Raw genomic sequence first — 15,576 nt, 5'->3', positions numbered from 1 at the left:
TCACTCTGGCCTTGTGCTCACTTTTTGTGACGGATTGAGGTCTGGACTCTGGCTGGGCCACTCTAAAATATTGATATTGTTCTCTATTAGACCATTTCTTGCCTTGTTTGGCTATGTTTTGTATCATTGAGTGGTTTAATGGAATGGAATCATGATTTTTTTTATAGTTTAAAGTTTCATTGTGCCATCTTGAAATGCTAAGCATATTGTAAACTAGATGTACCGTAGAGCGGTACAAAATATGACCGCCTCCCAGTCCAGCACATGTTTTCCACAAAAATAAGTCACGCTGAAAGGCATATATGATTCTAACTGTCTCATTGAATTGCATTATGCACACTCAATTCTCACTGGTATCTGCTAGACAACAAGTACCAAAACATGATTAGTTCATAGATTTCACATGTAATATACATTTTATACCACCCCACCCCCATCTTGCCTGTTCATAATTCTGAGAAATTCTTGAATTGTGTGCATGTGTGCGTGTACATGTTTATGTTTATGTGTGTGTGGGTGGGTGTGTGTGCGTGCATGTGTGTGTTTGCCTGTTTATGTGCCCTGTGTGTGCATGTGCATGCATCGCGTATATATATGTCTACTGTGTGAGTATGTGTCATCATTGGGATTACTGTGAATGTATGTGTGTGCGTGTGTATCTGTTTATGCACATGTGTGCATATGGAATGGGTTTACATGACCCCTGGAGGCAAACATACGCAAAAAATTGGTCATCCTAGGCCCTACGGTTCTCAAGATATTCACAGAAAACTGTGTATGCCCTACCCTCCTTTCGGGGGGTCCAGTCCAGCGGATCAAAACAAAAAGCGATGGTTCCATGCTATCCATGTGGGGTTACATGCCCACCAAGTTTCGTGTACCCCGGTCTTTCAGTGTCCCGGGAATCCTTGTTGGTGTACGGTCACTCTCACTCGTGCTATATTGCTTAATTCTCAGTAAGTTGTTTCAGCCAAGTTGTTGCCACAGAACGTATTGTCAATATCCTGCTGGTGAGATCATTTCAGTTATTTTCAGCTGTAGGCTTTGGTCGGATGGTGCAACGGAATTGATGAGAAAATTATTATCACACAGTTTCGTCTTTATTAAAGGGTTAGGTCCATCCACAAAATAGGTTCACTGTTGAAATACTAATGTATTTGTCACACAAAACAAACACTAACATATTTATCTGATTTAGAAAGACACTTAGACAAAAATAAAGTGAATTGAAACAAGAACAACACCAAAAAGTATTTTTTTGTCACCAAATCTTGATTTTCCGATACGCAATATGGCAGCAAAATTAACCTTGTTCTTGTTTGTAGGTGCAATCTGTATCTGTAACATCCTTATTGTTTACTCTAATTCTCTCAATGCGCTGGTTTTCTCTGTCCCTTTCATAGTCCATCAGTGCAAAGATTTATCTATATTGACAGTATTTTGATGTACTTCTGCTGATGGAAGCCACTGCCTTAAACATTAAGGCTATTAACTTGGAAGATTTGTCCTCTGGGGCAGAGAGCTACACAACAATATCCAGACTTTTAAGTCAACGTTACCAAATAAATTGGCAAATTACAGTTAGCATTCTAGATAGGTCTGTGTCAACAGTGATGTTGTTTTTTACAAAACAGAGCAGAGCAAAGCAAGCCAAAGATAGCATATTTATCTTTGGTGTTTAATATGACCAAAATATGTCTCATTGTTTTGGGCCATAAAATATTGGCCAATTAAGTATCAACCTGCAAAACAGTATTCAAAAAGCATTTTTCCAAGGTTTCCACAATGCAATCTAAAATACATTTCTTTATCCATTGTGTCCACAACCTCTTATGTGGAGTTGGTGTGCTCTGTTTACATACTGTAACTGGATAACTTGTTGACACCACAGATTGCACCTATATGTCACTGTTATCAAACCATCACTAAAAAAAGAAACGATGACGCACATTGTTGTGGTACAACCCCCATGCATATTGTATAGGGTTATGTGTAAATTAGAGCACTTTTGATTGTCATTGTTTATCCCTTTTCTACCTTTGATTGTCACTTGCTGGGTGTAAGCTATGCTTTTGGATTCCCGTTGGGCAAAGAGAGTAAGTGTTGATTGGCTGTGTCTTGGTCATGTCCCATTTGAAATTATGCAGTTTGTTACAGTACAGAGGCTACATTCCTGCTTTCTCATATGAAACATCTAGATTGTATATTACATATTTATACAATTCCATTAATGTTCTAAAGCTATCAAAATATTTCATTATGAGTTAGCTTCTTAAAGGATATCAATGAATTCACAGTATACTGTAGCTGAACTCTCAAACATAGAGAGAGTGAAAAAAAAACAAGCTTTTCAGAGGGAAAATTAGCTTTTCATAGTGTCTTTTCCAGGGGATTTAAATTTTTGCACATCTTGTAAACTTTAAATGTCAGGAAGTCTGGAAGAGGAGATTCAGAGGACCTCCACATACCAAACCTGAACACTTCATCTCGCACAGCAAATTCCCTTTAAGTTCCTCTTCCTATCCCCACACATTTCTTGTTTTCTTGAGAAAAAGTCTTGGCGTTTGCTGTCTCAGGGCATCATTGCAGACGGGCCCAGTACTGACTGAGGTTCTGGTTCATGTTCTGCTCATTCCCCGGCACCTGCACAGGCACTGACACACCTGGGGAAATCAGACCTGTGAGAGAAAAAAAATCTTGGTAAACTAATTAGTAATCATTTATGTGTGAGTGTGTGTGCCTGGCCAAAAAAGGTCACCACCTGGATTTAACTAAGCAAATAGGTAAGAGCCCATTTGGGTTGCTGCAGTAGGTCAGGTCTAGGTTCATCAGCGTTATGTGCCCAAAGAATCAGCTGACTACCTGAATATACTGAATGACCAGGTTATTCCATCAATGGATTTTTTCCTCCTTGATGAACCAGCACATCATTTTCACACATGGATTGGCCACCACAGACCTTAACCCTTTATAGAATCTTTGGGATGTGCTGGAGAAGAATGGTCTGAATCTCCCATCATTAATACAAGATGTTGGCGATTAATGCAACGCTGGACGGACATAAATGTTGTGACATTGCAGAAGCTTGTAGAAATGATGCCACAGCGAATGCATTCCATAATCAAAGTAAAAGGCGGTCCAACAAAATATTAGAGTGTGTGACCTTTTTTTTGGCCAGGCAGTGTATAATCAAAGCATCTTGTTATAGCGTTTTACTGTATATTCCCATAATGCAAACAATGGTAGATGATTATGAAATAATTTATACCGAATAGCCTACGTTTTATATCATAATCCACCCATGCTCTCTTTTCGACGCAACCTCCACAACCTCTCCCCTGTCCATTTCACCTCTCTGCTCTTCCACTACCTAGCGCATTCTCCTCTCTTGAGGTTAATGATGCCACAGTCTCTCTGCTCTACACTAAGCTCCTGTCTGGATAGCCTGTGCCCTCTATCCACCAGATCTGCTTGTCCTAACCCAGTCACACACATGGTTGAACGATACCCTCCGAACTCTGCGCACTGGCTTCAGAGCTGCTGAGAGGAAATGGCAAAAGCAAATACACCTACTGATCTTTCAAGCTACCGGTCGTTTCTGATCTCCATCTTATCCAGCGTCACTGCTGCAAAGAAGGCTTTTTACAATGATAAGATCCACAGTACCACTGACACCCAAAAACTCTTTTCCACCTTCAAATCTCTACTCTACTCTACGCTGACATATTCACTTCTTTCTTCACTGACATGGCAGCAGCCGTTAGTAGTCAGTTCTATGAACCAAGCACTCACAACCTACCTCTCGAGGCTAAGGGTGCAACATTTCCTTCATTCACCCCTCTCACTGAGAGTGAGGTGTCTAAAACTTGTAACATGTAGCCGTAACTCAGTGCTCAGTTCTCATTTTGCTTGACCTATCAGCTGCTTTTGACACAGTCAACGACCACATTCTACTATTTTACTCTCAAGCATGGGCATTTCAGGCAGGAACACTCTCCACTATTCATTGAGCTCCACTGGCTTCCCTTAGTCACCCGCATCAAATTCAAGTCACTAATGGTGGCATAGAAAGTGATTGCTGGGTCTGCATCCTCTTTCTTGAGTGCTCTCATAAAGGCTTATGGGTGAACCCAGCCTGATCTGCCGCCGATTTCTTTTTCGCCCTGCAGCTCAAAAAGCTTAAAAGATTGAGCTTGGTCTGGTGAAAGCCAGACTAAAAGGCTTATGTTACCCCTCGACCACTGCGCTCCTCCAAGGAACACCGTCTGGCACCACTGCCCCTACACCAATGGCCATCCAGACTTTTTCCCTCTGTGGTCCCCCGATGGTGGAATGATCTACCGTGTTCCATCAAAGCAGCGACGTCCCTCTCTATCTTCAAAAAAACTCTTGAAGACACAACTCTTCCAAGAATACCTCTTCTATAGCGCTTATGACTATCTCACACACCTAATCAGGAATGTTGAAAGTATTTTCTGAGAGGGGGTGCGGATCATGTCAATGGGGTCCGCCCCATAAAAAAATGAAATTATGAATGCTAAAACACCATTTTAACACAGTTTACAGAGGGACAGAAATACCAACAGAGAAAGCGGCGCCCGTCTTCTGTCTGACTCACGTGAAGTGAATCACTTCACTGCTAGAAATTATGTTTTGTGAAATGGGTTCGCTAAACCATAGGTTTTGATGAACGGAGATACAGATCATCTCCCTAATCCATTTGTTTGCACAACAGCCCATGTTCTGCGTTCACTCCAACAAGAGTTAAATAAATGTTAGCCTGTGAATGTTGCCAATGAAGCCTACATCAATAAAGTATTTTTGCAAAGGTTTGTGTTGCATATACCAGTTTAATTAGTGTCATTCCATGTTTTGGATTAAAGCCAGTCTCTATGCTGTTTTCTTGGATGGCAAGAATCCGCTTGGTTCGTTGTTTTAAATAGGCTAAAATTGTTTGTTGCTTCTACCCACATTATCTCCAGTGGTTCAGTTTTTCCTATATTATTATATATTATATTATATACTATAATATTTCCAGAATATTTCCTAATCTGGAAAATGTTACATTTCTGTTTCTTTCAGTCCACGGTTCCATAATAGGCTACTAACCCTGCAGATCATAGAGAAAGCATGCTCTGGGAATAGAACACAGTGTGGCCATGGGTCTGACACGGAAAATGACAAGTGTCCGGTGCGGTCCGCACCCCCACTTGCAACGTCACTGCACCTAATAGGGGCTACACACTTACCACACTCTTCCCCCACTTCCTTCCTCCCTCTCCACTCCCCTCTCTACCTCCTCTTCTACCACCTGTCCTCCTAAATACTTAATATGTAGGCTCTCCAGATTTGACATATGTAGGCACTCCTATCTTGCAGTATATACTGATGAAGTGGTAATTCCTAGTAACTATAGTCATCTCGGCACTTTAGTTTAAACGTTAGTCTAATGCTGTAGCTGTAACATCGTTTAAATGCTTAAATATTAAAATGCTTAAATGGTAATAGTTTAAATAGTTATGATATTGGTCTACTTATAGCTCTTTAAATGTTAAAATGTTAAAGTATGACAGCTTGGATGGGAAAATCCTACCTTTGCCATATGATATAGCCTAGTTACTAACTCTAAGGAAGTGAAACAGTTGAATTTTGGTGGAATTTATAGCTATAGTGATATGTCCATTAAATATAATTTGTTTTACTGCCTGGTACATTAATAAAGTCAAATAACACCAAAGGCCACTATCTAGAATTCTAGATTTCCAACTGGACATTAAAGTACTATAACTTGTGCACACTACAAGCTTTAAACTTGGCAAGACTTATGCCGATAGATAGGGATACTGATTGATAGAGGTTTTTGGCTGCAAGCTGATATTCAACTTTATCTTTAAAAACTGGTTTTCTTTATAGGTGGAGATTGATTTTTACATGTTTTTCTCTTACACTGTAAAATACTGTTTGATTCTGACACTTCTGCAGACAGCTCATGAGTGTTAACTTTCATTTAATAGCATGTTTATGTATATACTGTAGACTAAAAAATATGTTGTCAGCTTGTACCCAAATATGTCCACAAAAGTCTTAACGGAAGCCCTTTTCAGAATTGGCCCCCTGACTAGATTCAAAGTTTTAATCCATTATCTGTTTCTGCATCTGCCTTTAAATGGTAATTCCGGTGTTTTGGAATTTGCGTGTGTGATGAGCCATTATTAGCCATATGTTTTTAGCATAAAATACATGAAGCGTGTAGTTAAGCGTGTAAGTGTGGTTAGACCATGTATGATCAGATAAAAATATGTAGTAGGTCTACTTCCTCTTTGTTACACCTCCATTTTTAGGCCATGATGAAAGACTGACTCACACTGTCACTACATTTATAGGTAATTATGGCATGTTTCCTCATAGTATGGCTATATGTTGCACTTTCCATTGCCAAGCGTTAACTTTCTTGAAGGTGAGTACTCTGTTGAAGTTTAAAACTATTGGATCTGCCCAGAGCCACTCTGGATCTGCCATAACCAATCACTAATGTTTGGTCGTGATGTATGTCTGGCTCAAACTAGCGCATGACCTCAATGTCATCGTTCTCAGCCACCCCCTCTGTTCACATTTGGACCTGCAGATTTTTGCAGGAGAAAACCCGCAAATATACTGCAGACCCAGACGACGTACTGAAGGGAAATGAAAATTGAGTGGAAGTACTTAAGAGGGCGGAGCCAGGCTAAGAAAGAGTAGGCCTGGTTTTTCAATTAGGGAGGTCACCTGATCACTTTAAATCCCTGTGGAGGGAGAAGGTGGGGGCCCTCTTGATTGCACATGTGAGTGGTTATTGTTCGGCTTATTATAGTCCAATGTGTGACTCTGCATTTCTTTGTATTTTGTCGAGTCTATGTGTCACTTTTTTTGTAATTAATATTGGTTATTTTTCAGGGGTGTTTTCAGATTATATAAATCAGGTAATAAACCTATTTTACACCAAAAACCTGTCTGTTTCATGGTGTGTAGCTACGTTGCATAGTGTGTAGCTAGCTCCGTGTAGGAACGCTACATGTTGTAATGTTAATTGTTGAGCGCAGGCTACACACACACACACAAAAAAACAGACCAATTTCCATGTGAAATGCAAAACACCACTGCAACACACAAACCCACTACACAATCACCAAAACATTCACAGAAACAAGATGCCTTTTTTGCCTGTTTTTTGTTTGTTTGTTTGTCTGTATGCTTGTTTGCTTTTGGAAGGTGAATGTCCTTATTTCTGAGTTTCTCAGGCATTCCATTTAAGAGCAAGGTGTGCAACATCAAACAGCGCATTGGTATTTTGACAGTAAGCACATCTGAGGGAATCTGCTTGCATGCAAGGCCGTGTATGCAACACCAGGATTCCACTAAACCTTTACTAAACCATGTGTGTGACTAGCAGAATTTAGCCTGCCCTACATGCATCTGGACTCGCCTATTATTTGAACTCATCCAAACTGAAACTAACTTCGCCGTGGTCTCATAGGCAAAGAAAAAAAAAGTTTTACACTTAGTTGTTACTAAGTGGTTACAATCGAAAACATATTCGAATGACTGAATAAAAATCCTATGGATATTCATCCTGTGGATGAATCATTGCTTGGGACTTGTTGCTAAGGACTGATACATTTGGTGACAGTGTGCCTTCAAAATAGCTGTGCTTGTATGCGCGTTTAGCTTTAGACCAGGTTTGTCTTGGTCAGTGGCGTAATGATTGTTAGTCGATTTAAGATAGCGATTTTTGGATCATGCAACTGACCACGCCCATAGGCGCAATGTTCTATTGAACTGGAGCGCATGGCGAAAAATTCATCTCTGCCTTCAGGTTATTTCTATTTATTATCTTCATTAATGATGATTGGGCCCTTAGCTGGAGGAGTCAGGTTGAGAGAGTGGTTCGGAGACTGCTGAGGCTGACGTCTGGACAGACAATGGATAGAGGGCAAGAAAACGTAACTATTCGACTAGCTTTTGGGGAAGTGTTTCCCCCAGAGCCATATACAGTATGTACAATATCCTATCTGAGTTCCTATCTGAGTGTGCACCCTACTAGAAATCAGTGTGAACTTGTGAAGTGGTGTTGAGCAGGACTCACCTGTGCTGCTGTTTGCTGGCGGGGGGGGGAGGTGGGGGAGGGATAGGAGGACGAGTCAAACGTGCGTGGAGCGGAGGGCATGCATGCATAAGAGGGGGTGGACTGAGGAGGGATGGACTGCGGGACACGAAACAAGGGAGAATGGGAGAGCCGGAAGAGGAGGAGGAGGAGGAGGAGGAGGAAGAGAAATAAGGACAGGTATGAACGGCCTCAGGAGTGGAGGAGAGGAAAGTAGGGATGGAAAAGAGAGGAGGAAGATAGGAAGCATGGAGAAAAATAAGATAGAAAGACATTTGATTATGTGAATGCTATAAAGCCCAGAGAAAATGCAATGACAACTATATATAGCAAAGGTCATCTAAGAGGAGGTGTAGAATTGACTGCACAGGAAAAATAACTAAGGTACGTTTCTACTCTACAATTCAGTCTTAAATCTCACAATTCAAATATCAAATATATAAGAGACATATTTATAAGAATATCATTATTTTCCTTTTTCTTTAAAAGCTTTTTTTTTTGTGCGTCACTACGACTGCATGGGTAACTTTAGTTATATCAAAGTGACCACAAGATGGCACTAGGCAGCCATGAGCTACTGGTAGATGAGAGAGCAATTACAGTATTTCAAATCAAGTGATAATGCTTATCTTAGATAGTGTAATAAAAAAAGTATCTCCAATATTTATTGCACAACTGTACCTAACAGATGAGTTAGTGTTATGCTGATATTGCTAGTTATGACATGTGTGAAAAAAGGTTAAATGATTTGAAGGTAACACCGCATAGAGATGACGAAGACAAAGATGTGTTGATGATGATGATGATGATGATGGTGATTTTGATGGTGATGATGATGATGATGATGCTGATGATGATGATGATGAACATAACCTCACCTGAACAGTGGAGTACACTGAGAGTGAGCTATAGCCAGAAAGGGATGAGTCACTCTGACTGAGCATGGAGCCTGCAACACACACACACACACACACACACACACACACACATTAACAGTGTCATTTCAAAAGAATCTGGTAATCTGATCTGGTCACAGATAGTAAATTGTTCCCAGCATTTGCATGAATAGGCTCTTGTGTTTGGGTGTGTCCTGCGCCTGACCTGCACTGCTGCCATGCTGCTGCTGCTGCTGCTGGTACACTGCGTTAAAGGAAGTACTCAGTGGGGTCTGAGTACAGGAAGTCCCCACCCCGCTCCGTCTCTGGTTGCGCAGTTTCTCCTCTCTCCTCCACTTAGCTCTTCGGTTGGAGAACCACACCTGTCAATCAACAACAGACATGACCACAAATCCGTTGCTACATCCGTTACTACAAAGAGTAGTGGCGTAAGAGCATTCACTTGTGTGTATGTGGTAATTTGATATCCATAGATGGAGGTCAGGTCAGGTTAATGGTGAAAGGGTTGAGTGGTTCTAAGTAATACCTGGATCCGTGCCTCTGGTAGGTCGATCTTGGTGGCCAATCTCTCCCTCGCAAACACATCTGGATAATGGGTTCTTTCAAATTCTGTGGAGACAAGGTTTGGATTAAGGCCAAGAAAAAAAACTTATGGGACAGAACACTCTTTTATAATGCATCTAATTGCCAAGTGAGAACAGATACAGTCCTATGTTAGATGTTTGTGCTTCTTAGCAGATGTTTTTGTCCAAAATTACTTTTTAACAATTAGGGCTGTAACTAACAATTATTTTGATATTCAATTAATGTGGCATTTATTTATTTATTATTTTTTTTATTAAAGAATTGGTTGTTTGATTAACTAGATGTGCAAAGCGGTACAAAATCTGACTTGTGGCTCAAATGTGATGGGTTCTGATTGGCTGTTAGCTTTTTATCGTTTTTAAAATTGCTCTAAAAGTGATCCCCGATGATATTATTCTTCATGTCGTTAACGTTATAGTTCATGGAGGACGAAGGATATTTTTTTATAGTTATCGTTATAGTTATCATTCTTTATGTGAACGGCCTTTAAGAGGTTGCAATCAGAAAATGTTAAGGTATTTTCCTTAAAAACACAAACTGATTTCAAAAATAATTTGCTATTAATCAATAAATCATAATTCAATGTTAATAAACCTTGACTTCATACTGTATATCTGATGACCTTCTCACATTCAGCAGAATTTTATTGAGTTTATTAGGTCAGTCCTGTACAGATGCTTTGTGCTCCAAAACAATTATACTCTATAAGGTTATGATAAACATGGAAGCAAAATGGTTTCATTTGATGTAACAGTATACATTGGTATTCCAGAAGCTTGCAAGCAAAACTAACTTCTTTTTTTTTTCTATTTTTTTTTTTTTGGGGCTTTTTATGCCTTTAATTATAGGACAGTGGAGAGTGACAGAAAGTGAATGGGAGAGAGAGTCGGGGTGGGATCCGGAAAGGACCACGGGGCGGGAATCGAACCCGGGTCGCCGGCGTACGGTGCAGGTGGCCCAGCCAGTTGTGCCACAGCTGGGGCCAAAATGAACTTTTTGGAATGATGGCAATAATAGGATTATGTACAGCTAATCATGGAAAATCTTAAAATGCCAACTATATCAACATAATAAACAGGTACATTTTGTTTATGCACTGAAAAAAAAACCCTGATAATCTGAACAGGGGTGATCTACCATCCTGGAAAATGCCGTTTTACCAAATGCTCATACCTTTTGAACTCTTAAACTGCTCCCACTGGTCAAATTCTTATTAACATATTAATTTCTGATCTCACAAGATAGAAAGATATGCCTCCCTCTACCCTTATACCTCTCACCCTATACTCTACTCATGAGCTAAAATTTTGGATGAAACACCTGAGAAGAATTTACAGTCACTGGAGATTCTCACGGACCAAAGAGAGATTTCCCAATTAAAGCCTGCTTTCAATTACCATCATGTTGGCACAAGGGAGTCCCAAGGCCAAATGTGTAAGACAAACTGATAATTTTTCTCGCAACAAAATAGCAACAACATTTACAACCTTAAATCATGCTAGTAAATAATCACAATCATTTACTTTATCTCTTCCATGAGTGAGCAGTTGAGTGAGCATGTTTCAAGTTGTTTATGTCGTCGTTTCATGATTATGAAAATGGTTTCACAATTGCTGTGAGAATTTAGCCTAAAAAAGACTACACTACTACACCCTGTCTGCCCTTTAAGGTCACTGGCTTTGTATTCTACAAGACTGCCCCCTACAGGCGACACAGGACACAGCAGCAGCAGCCGCAATGGTGGTGAGCTCCTGACCTTTCTCCAGGGCCTCGATCTGCTCCTGGGTGAAGCTGGTGCGGTTCCTCTGCAGCTTCCTCTTCAGCTGCAGCCTCAGCTGTGACTCCTCACCTTCATCCTTCTCAGCTTGCACTCCCCCTCCTCCTCCTCCTCTTCCTCCTCCACCTCCTCCCCCTCTGCCTCCCATGGTACCTAAGCCTCCTCCTCCTGCTCCTCCTCCTTGCATGACCCCTTCTGGGTCTGCCATGCACCCATCTGAAACTGGGTCATATGAAGAGAGAGGGAGGTCATATGTTTAAGAACAAAAATGTATCAACATCCGATCACATTAATTGGATCAGTTAACAGCAATGATGGAAACATAACCGGCTAAAATGTCAGTCTTGCTTTGTTAACACCATAATAAAAAAAATATACAACCAAAGTGAAATATCAGTGTTATTTTTTTTTAAATGAGCATGAAGACAAATGCATGTGGAATTTATAAATAAAACTGTAATAAATAGACTGTATGTTAGACAATTAAATGCCAGGGTAAGAATAGAATGTGCTATCTGTGCAGAACTATCAAATTCATATTTTAACAAGAGGAAAGCTACAATGTCTCAATGTGATTTCTGAATTAAAACAGAACTAACTTCTGAGCTAAACTGCTGTTGCTGTTGCAGATAGTACTGAACAGATTCTGTCAAAAAGAAATAATCATATAATCATCTCTTTCAAACACCTCTGAAATCCTGATCCACATAAATGTGAAACCAGTGGAGGGAATTGATCTTGCCAGACATCTAGCTGACACATGCAGCTGCCAAAGCCATATCAGAGCATGACAACTTAATACACAATGTGATATTGCAATATGCTTTGAGAAATACAGGCACAAGTAACATTTTCTGTTACATGTAGATAGATCTACACTTTAAATCCAATATTACACCCTTCCTAATATAGCTATGACTGAAAGCTTTCTTGTGAATATGCAGGTAATTTTGATTTATTGATTTGTTTTGTTTACATTTCCCAATAATATTACAAACCATTCCAGGTATGTATTTCTGGTCCTATGAAATGAACCGTTCTTGCTCACCTGTGGTGTGCTGTGGTGGCATGTTGGCCTGCTGGTGGTACCAGTCGTTTGGCCCGTTCCAGTTTGATCCATTTTGTAGGTTCAGCATGGTCAGCTTTTCATACATTATTCACTACCCTCCCTCAACCTGTCACAGAGCAAAATATAAAACATGAACATGACTGTTATCTGTTAAGTTTAGTATCATGATTTGCACTCATAGTCCATTGATACTATCATATGATTATTGATTAAAATGAAACAGTGCTATAGACAGAATAACGGTAAACTATTAAGTTTGCAATAAGTTTCGACGAAGTCTTCTCAAATCATCATATGCTGACACTTCAGCTGAAGATTCACGGTGCCTTCTACGATGTCTCTCACACCTGAGAGGACCTTAATTATTTCACTTACGGTACAAATCATCCTATATATTTGCATACAATATTGATACATGTTGCAGTTTTCCTTACATACAGTGCGCCAATGCAAGGACATCTTGTTCAAATGTGCACGGTTTGGTGTATGTCTGAATTATAAAGTCTATCCATCTATCTGTCTATATATCTACAACAGTTACAGATCAGGAGAAATACCATTTGAGAGTGTTGAAAACACCAAACACTTTAGATAACAGGGACTCCACATACAATACACCTCTCTAAAGGCTAAGTACAAGGTGCCAAGGCCAAATACACAATCCACCTTACCAAAGAGTTCCTTGTTAAATCTCTCAGACACAAAGATGCCTAATGTACCTCCTTTTTCCAGTAAACCGCCAGTTCAGTTTTCTATTAATGTTTTTGTACCAGGACTCTATATAGCAGCATGTAAAACAGGTCATAGTGACACACAACTTAAACCATCCTTACATCGCAAGGTAGAAACATTTTCACTCAACCACTAACACTACACATGGAATTTAATCTAAAACCTTACATAACAGACAATACATTTGATTTTTGCATATAAAAACAATTCCAACACTGAATGTGTCTAGAATATGTTATTCATTAAAATTAACAAATTGAACATTTATAAAATATAAACATTTTTGACTCCTGAAGCATCAACATCTATGCCTCTGTGACCAATGACCAAGGCAGTGATGACTTAACTGATGACTTAATTGATGTAAATAAATGAGTGTGTGTGTGTGTGTGTGAGAGAGAGAGAGAGAGAGAGAGAGATAGAAAGAGAGAGAGAGCGCAGTAGGTTTCGAAGTAAAAGGAAGAGACAAGAGCATGGATTCACACATGGCTGGCATTGGAGTGGATTAGGCTCACCGTGACAGATGGAGGCGGAGTGGGTTACATGTACAGAGTAGTCACTCGCATGTTGTACATTTGTACACTGACTTGGACTACTGGGAGCTATGGAGTATCACTTCTTGTGGTATACGGGAGACCAAGACAGAAAGAAAAAGAAAGACCGAGAGAGGGATAGAGAGAAGGAGAGAGAGAGGAAAGAAAGGGATCCAGAGAAGCTATCATATGTAATGTCACTTTGTAACATAACTACAGTTGTTCTCATAGGCCTAGATTCCAATCCTGATAATAAAGTGTTCCTGCAGGAGTACAGGGAATGTCAACAGAAGCATGTGTAGTGTTAGCCGTGAAGTATCAAATCCGTATGTGCTTATAATGATCTGAACTGAATGGATTTGTTGGAGTTTTAACATCTTTTTGCAAAACATAGTTCACATATCTTTATGAGTGATACTAACTGTCATCCATAAAGTATTCCACCAGTTTCTACCAAACATTGACGTGAGAAATAAAACCTACACACCTTAAACCATAAAAGAAGTACAAAAGAACTCACCAGCAGCTTGATTACGCATAGTTGTGCAAAGAGGGAAACATCTGATGTTCTCCTTTCCTTTCTCTCCTATTCAGCCATTCGTTCCTTTCCTCCTTACGCAGCTTTGTTGACAATAGAGCATATACATGCACACTGAGGAGAAGAGAGGGAGAGGAGAGAGAAAGAGAGAGAGAGAAAGAGAGAGAGAAAAAGAGAGGAGAGAGGGAGGGCTCCGGAGAGAAATGCGTCTGCGGGCACTTTTGTCCTCGAAGCGATGAAGAGAGGGAGAGAGAGAGAGGGAGAAGAGAGAGAAATAGAGTGAGAGAGGGAGAAAGAGAGAGAGGAGAGAGCGACGGGGACAGAGAGAGAGAGAAAGAGAAAGAGGGGACGAGGGACAGAGAGAGAGAGAGAGGAAGAGAGGAGTGACACAGTGAGTCAACATCAGTGTCAAGTTTGAACTTAATGCCAGGGAGAGGCGGAGGGAGAGAGGCCACGATGAAAATGAAGAGATAATGGAATAGTGGAGGATATAGAGAAAGGATGGAGATTGTACATAACTTACTGGTATTCAATGTGAAGTTGCTTAGAATATTCATCAGGCCTTCTTAGCTGGAAGAATTTTTTCAAGCCATGGATTAAATTGTTTTACACCTATATTTAACAAATTACTCTATAACCACTTGTCATACAATCTTGAATAATTGGAAATATTTCCCAGCTTCATACCTCAATTTTAACCATTAATTATGGACATGTGAGTGATCTATACTTAATGTTCTTTTCACTTTTGAAAACCCAGGGCTCCCTTCAAAAAAAGAGATGCAATATCTCAATGGGACTCACCTGGTAAAATAATAAATAATAAAATCTCACTGACAAATAATAAAAAAAATGCTAAGATTCATTAATATGGATAATATGTAAGCTATTCACTTGAATGCATCAAATGTTAACATATAAAATAATATCAATACCTTCCAAATAGATTTGTGCCACAAACTCAAAACACACACAACGAAGCATAATCTTAAGTCCCCATTCATAAAAACCCTTGTGAGATTTGATTTATGCTACACTCTCTTGCAGACCACACTGAGAAAACCACTGAAACCGACCTCTGTTTGGACCGAAGTTTGCGAAAGTGAACGGCAGAAACAGTAAGAGAAGAGGGTATAAATAAACATCTCCATGGAGGGAGGCAAAGAGGGGGTGGAGGGAGGGGGGTGGGAATGGGGATGCCAGCTTATTTTATTTCCGGTTGACGAGACTTTGCGCTCCCTTTCTCTCTGTCACTCCCTCTCTCTTTCTTTTCGTCCGCCCTCCCTTTCTCTCTCTCTCTCTCTCT

At 40.1% G+C, this 15,576-nt stretch overlaps 1 pseudogene; it reads right to left on the bottom strand.

Moving 5' to 3' along the window:
• Positions 1–1,087: 1,087 nt before the first annotated feature.
• Positions 1,088–15,274, bottom strand: LOC125288040 (annotated as a pseudogene).
• Positions 15,275–15,576: the final 302 nt, after the last annotated feature.

The sequence above is a fragment of the Alosa alosa genome, chromosome 22 (genome assembly GCF_017589495.1).
Source record: "Alosa alosa isolate M-15738 ecotype Scorff River chromosome 22, AALO_Geno_1.1, whole genome shotgun sequence".
NCBI lineage: Eukaryota > Metazoa > Chordata > Actinopteri > Clupeiformes > Clupeidae > Alosa > Alosa alosa.
The sequence above is the reverse complement of the archived record's forward strand: the minus strand, read 5'-3'. Positions and strand labels throughout refer to the sequence as shown.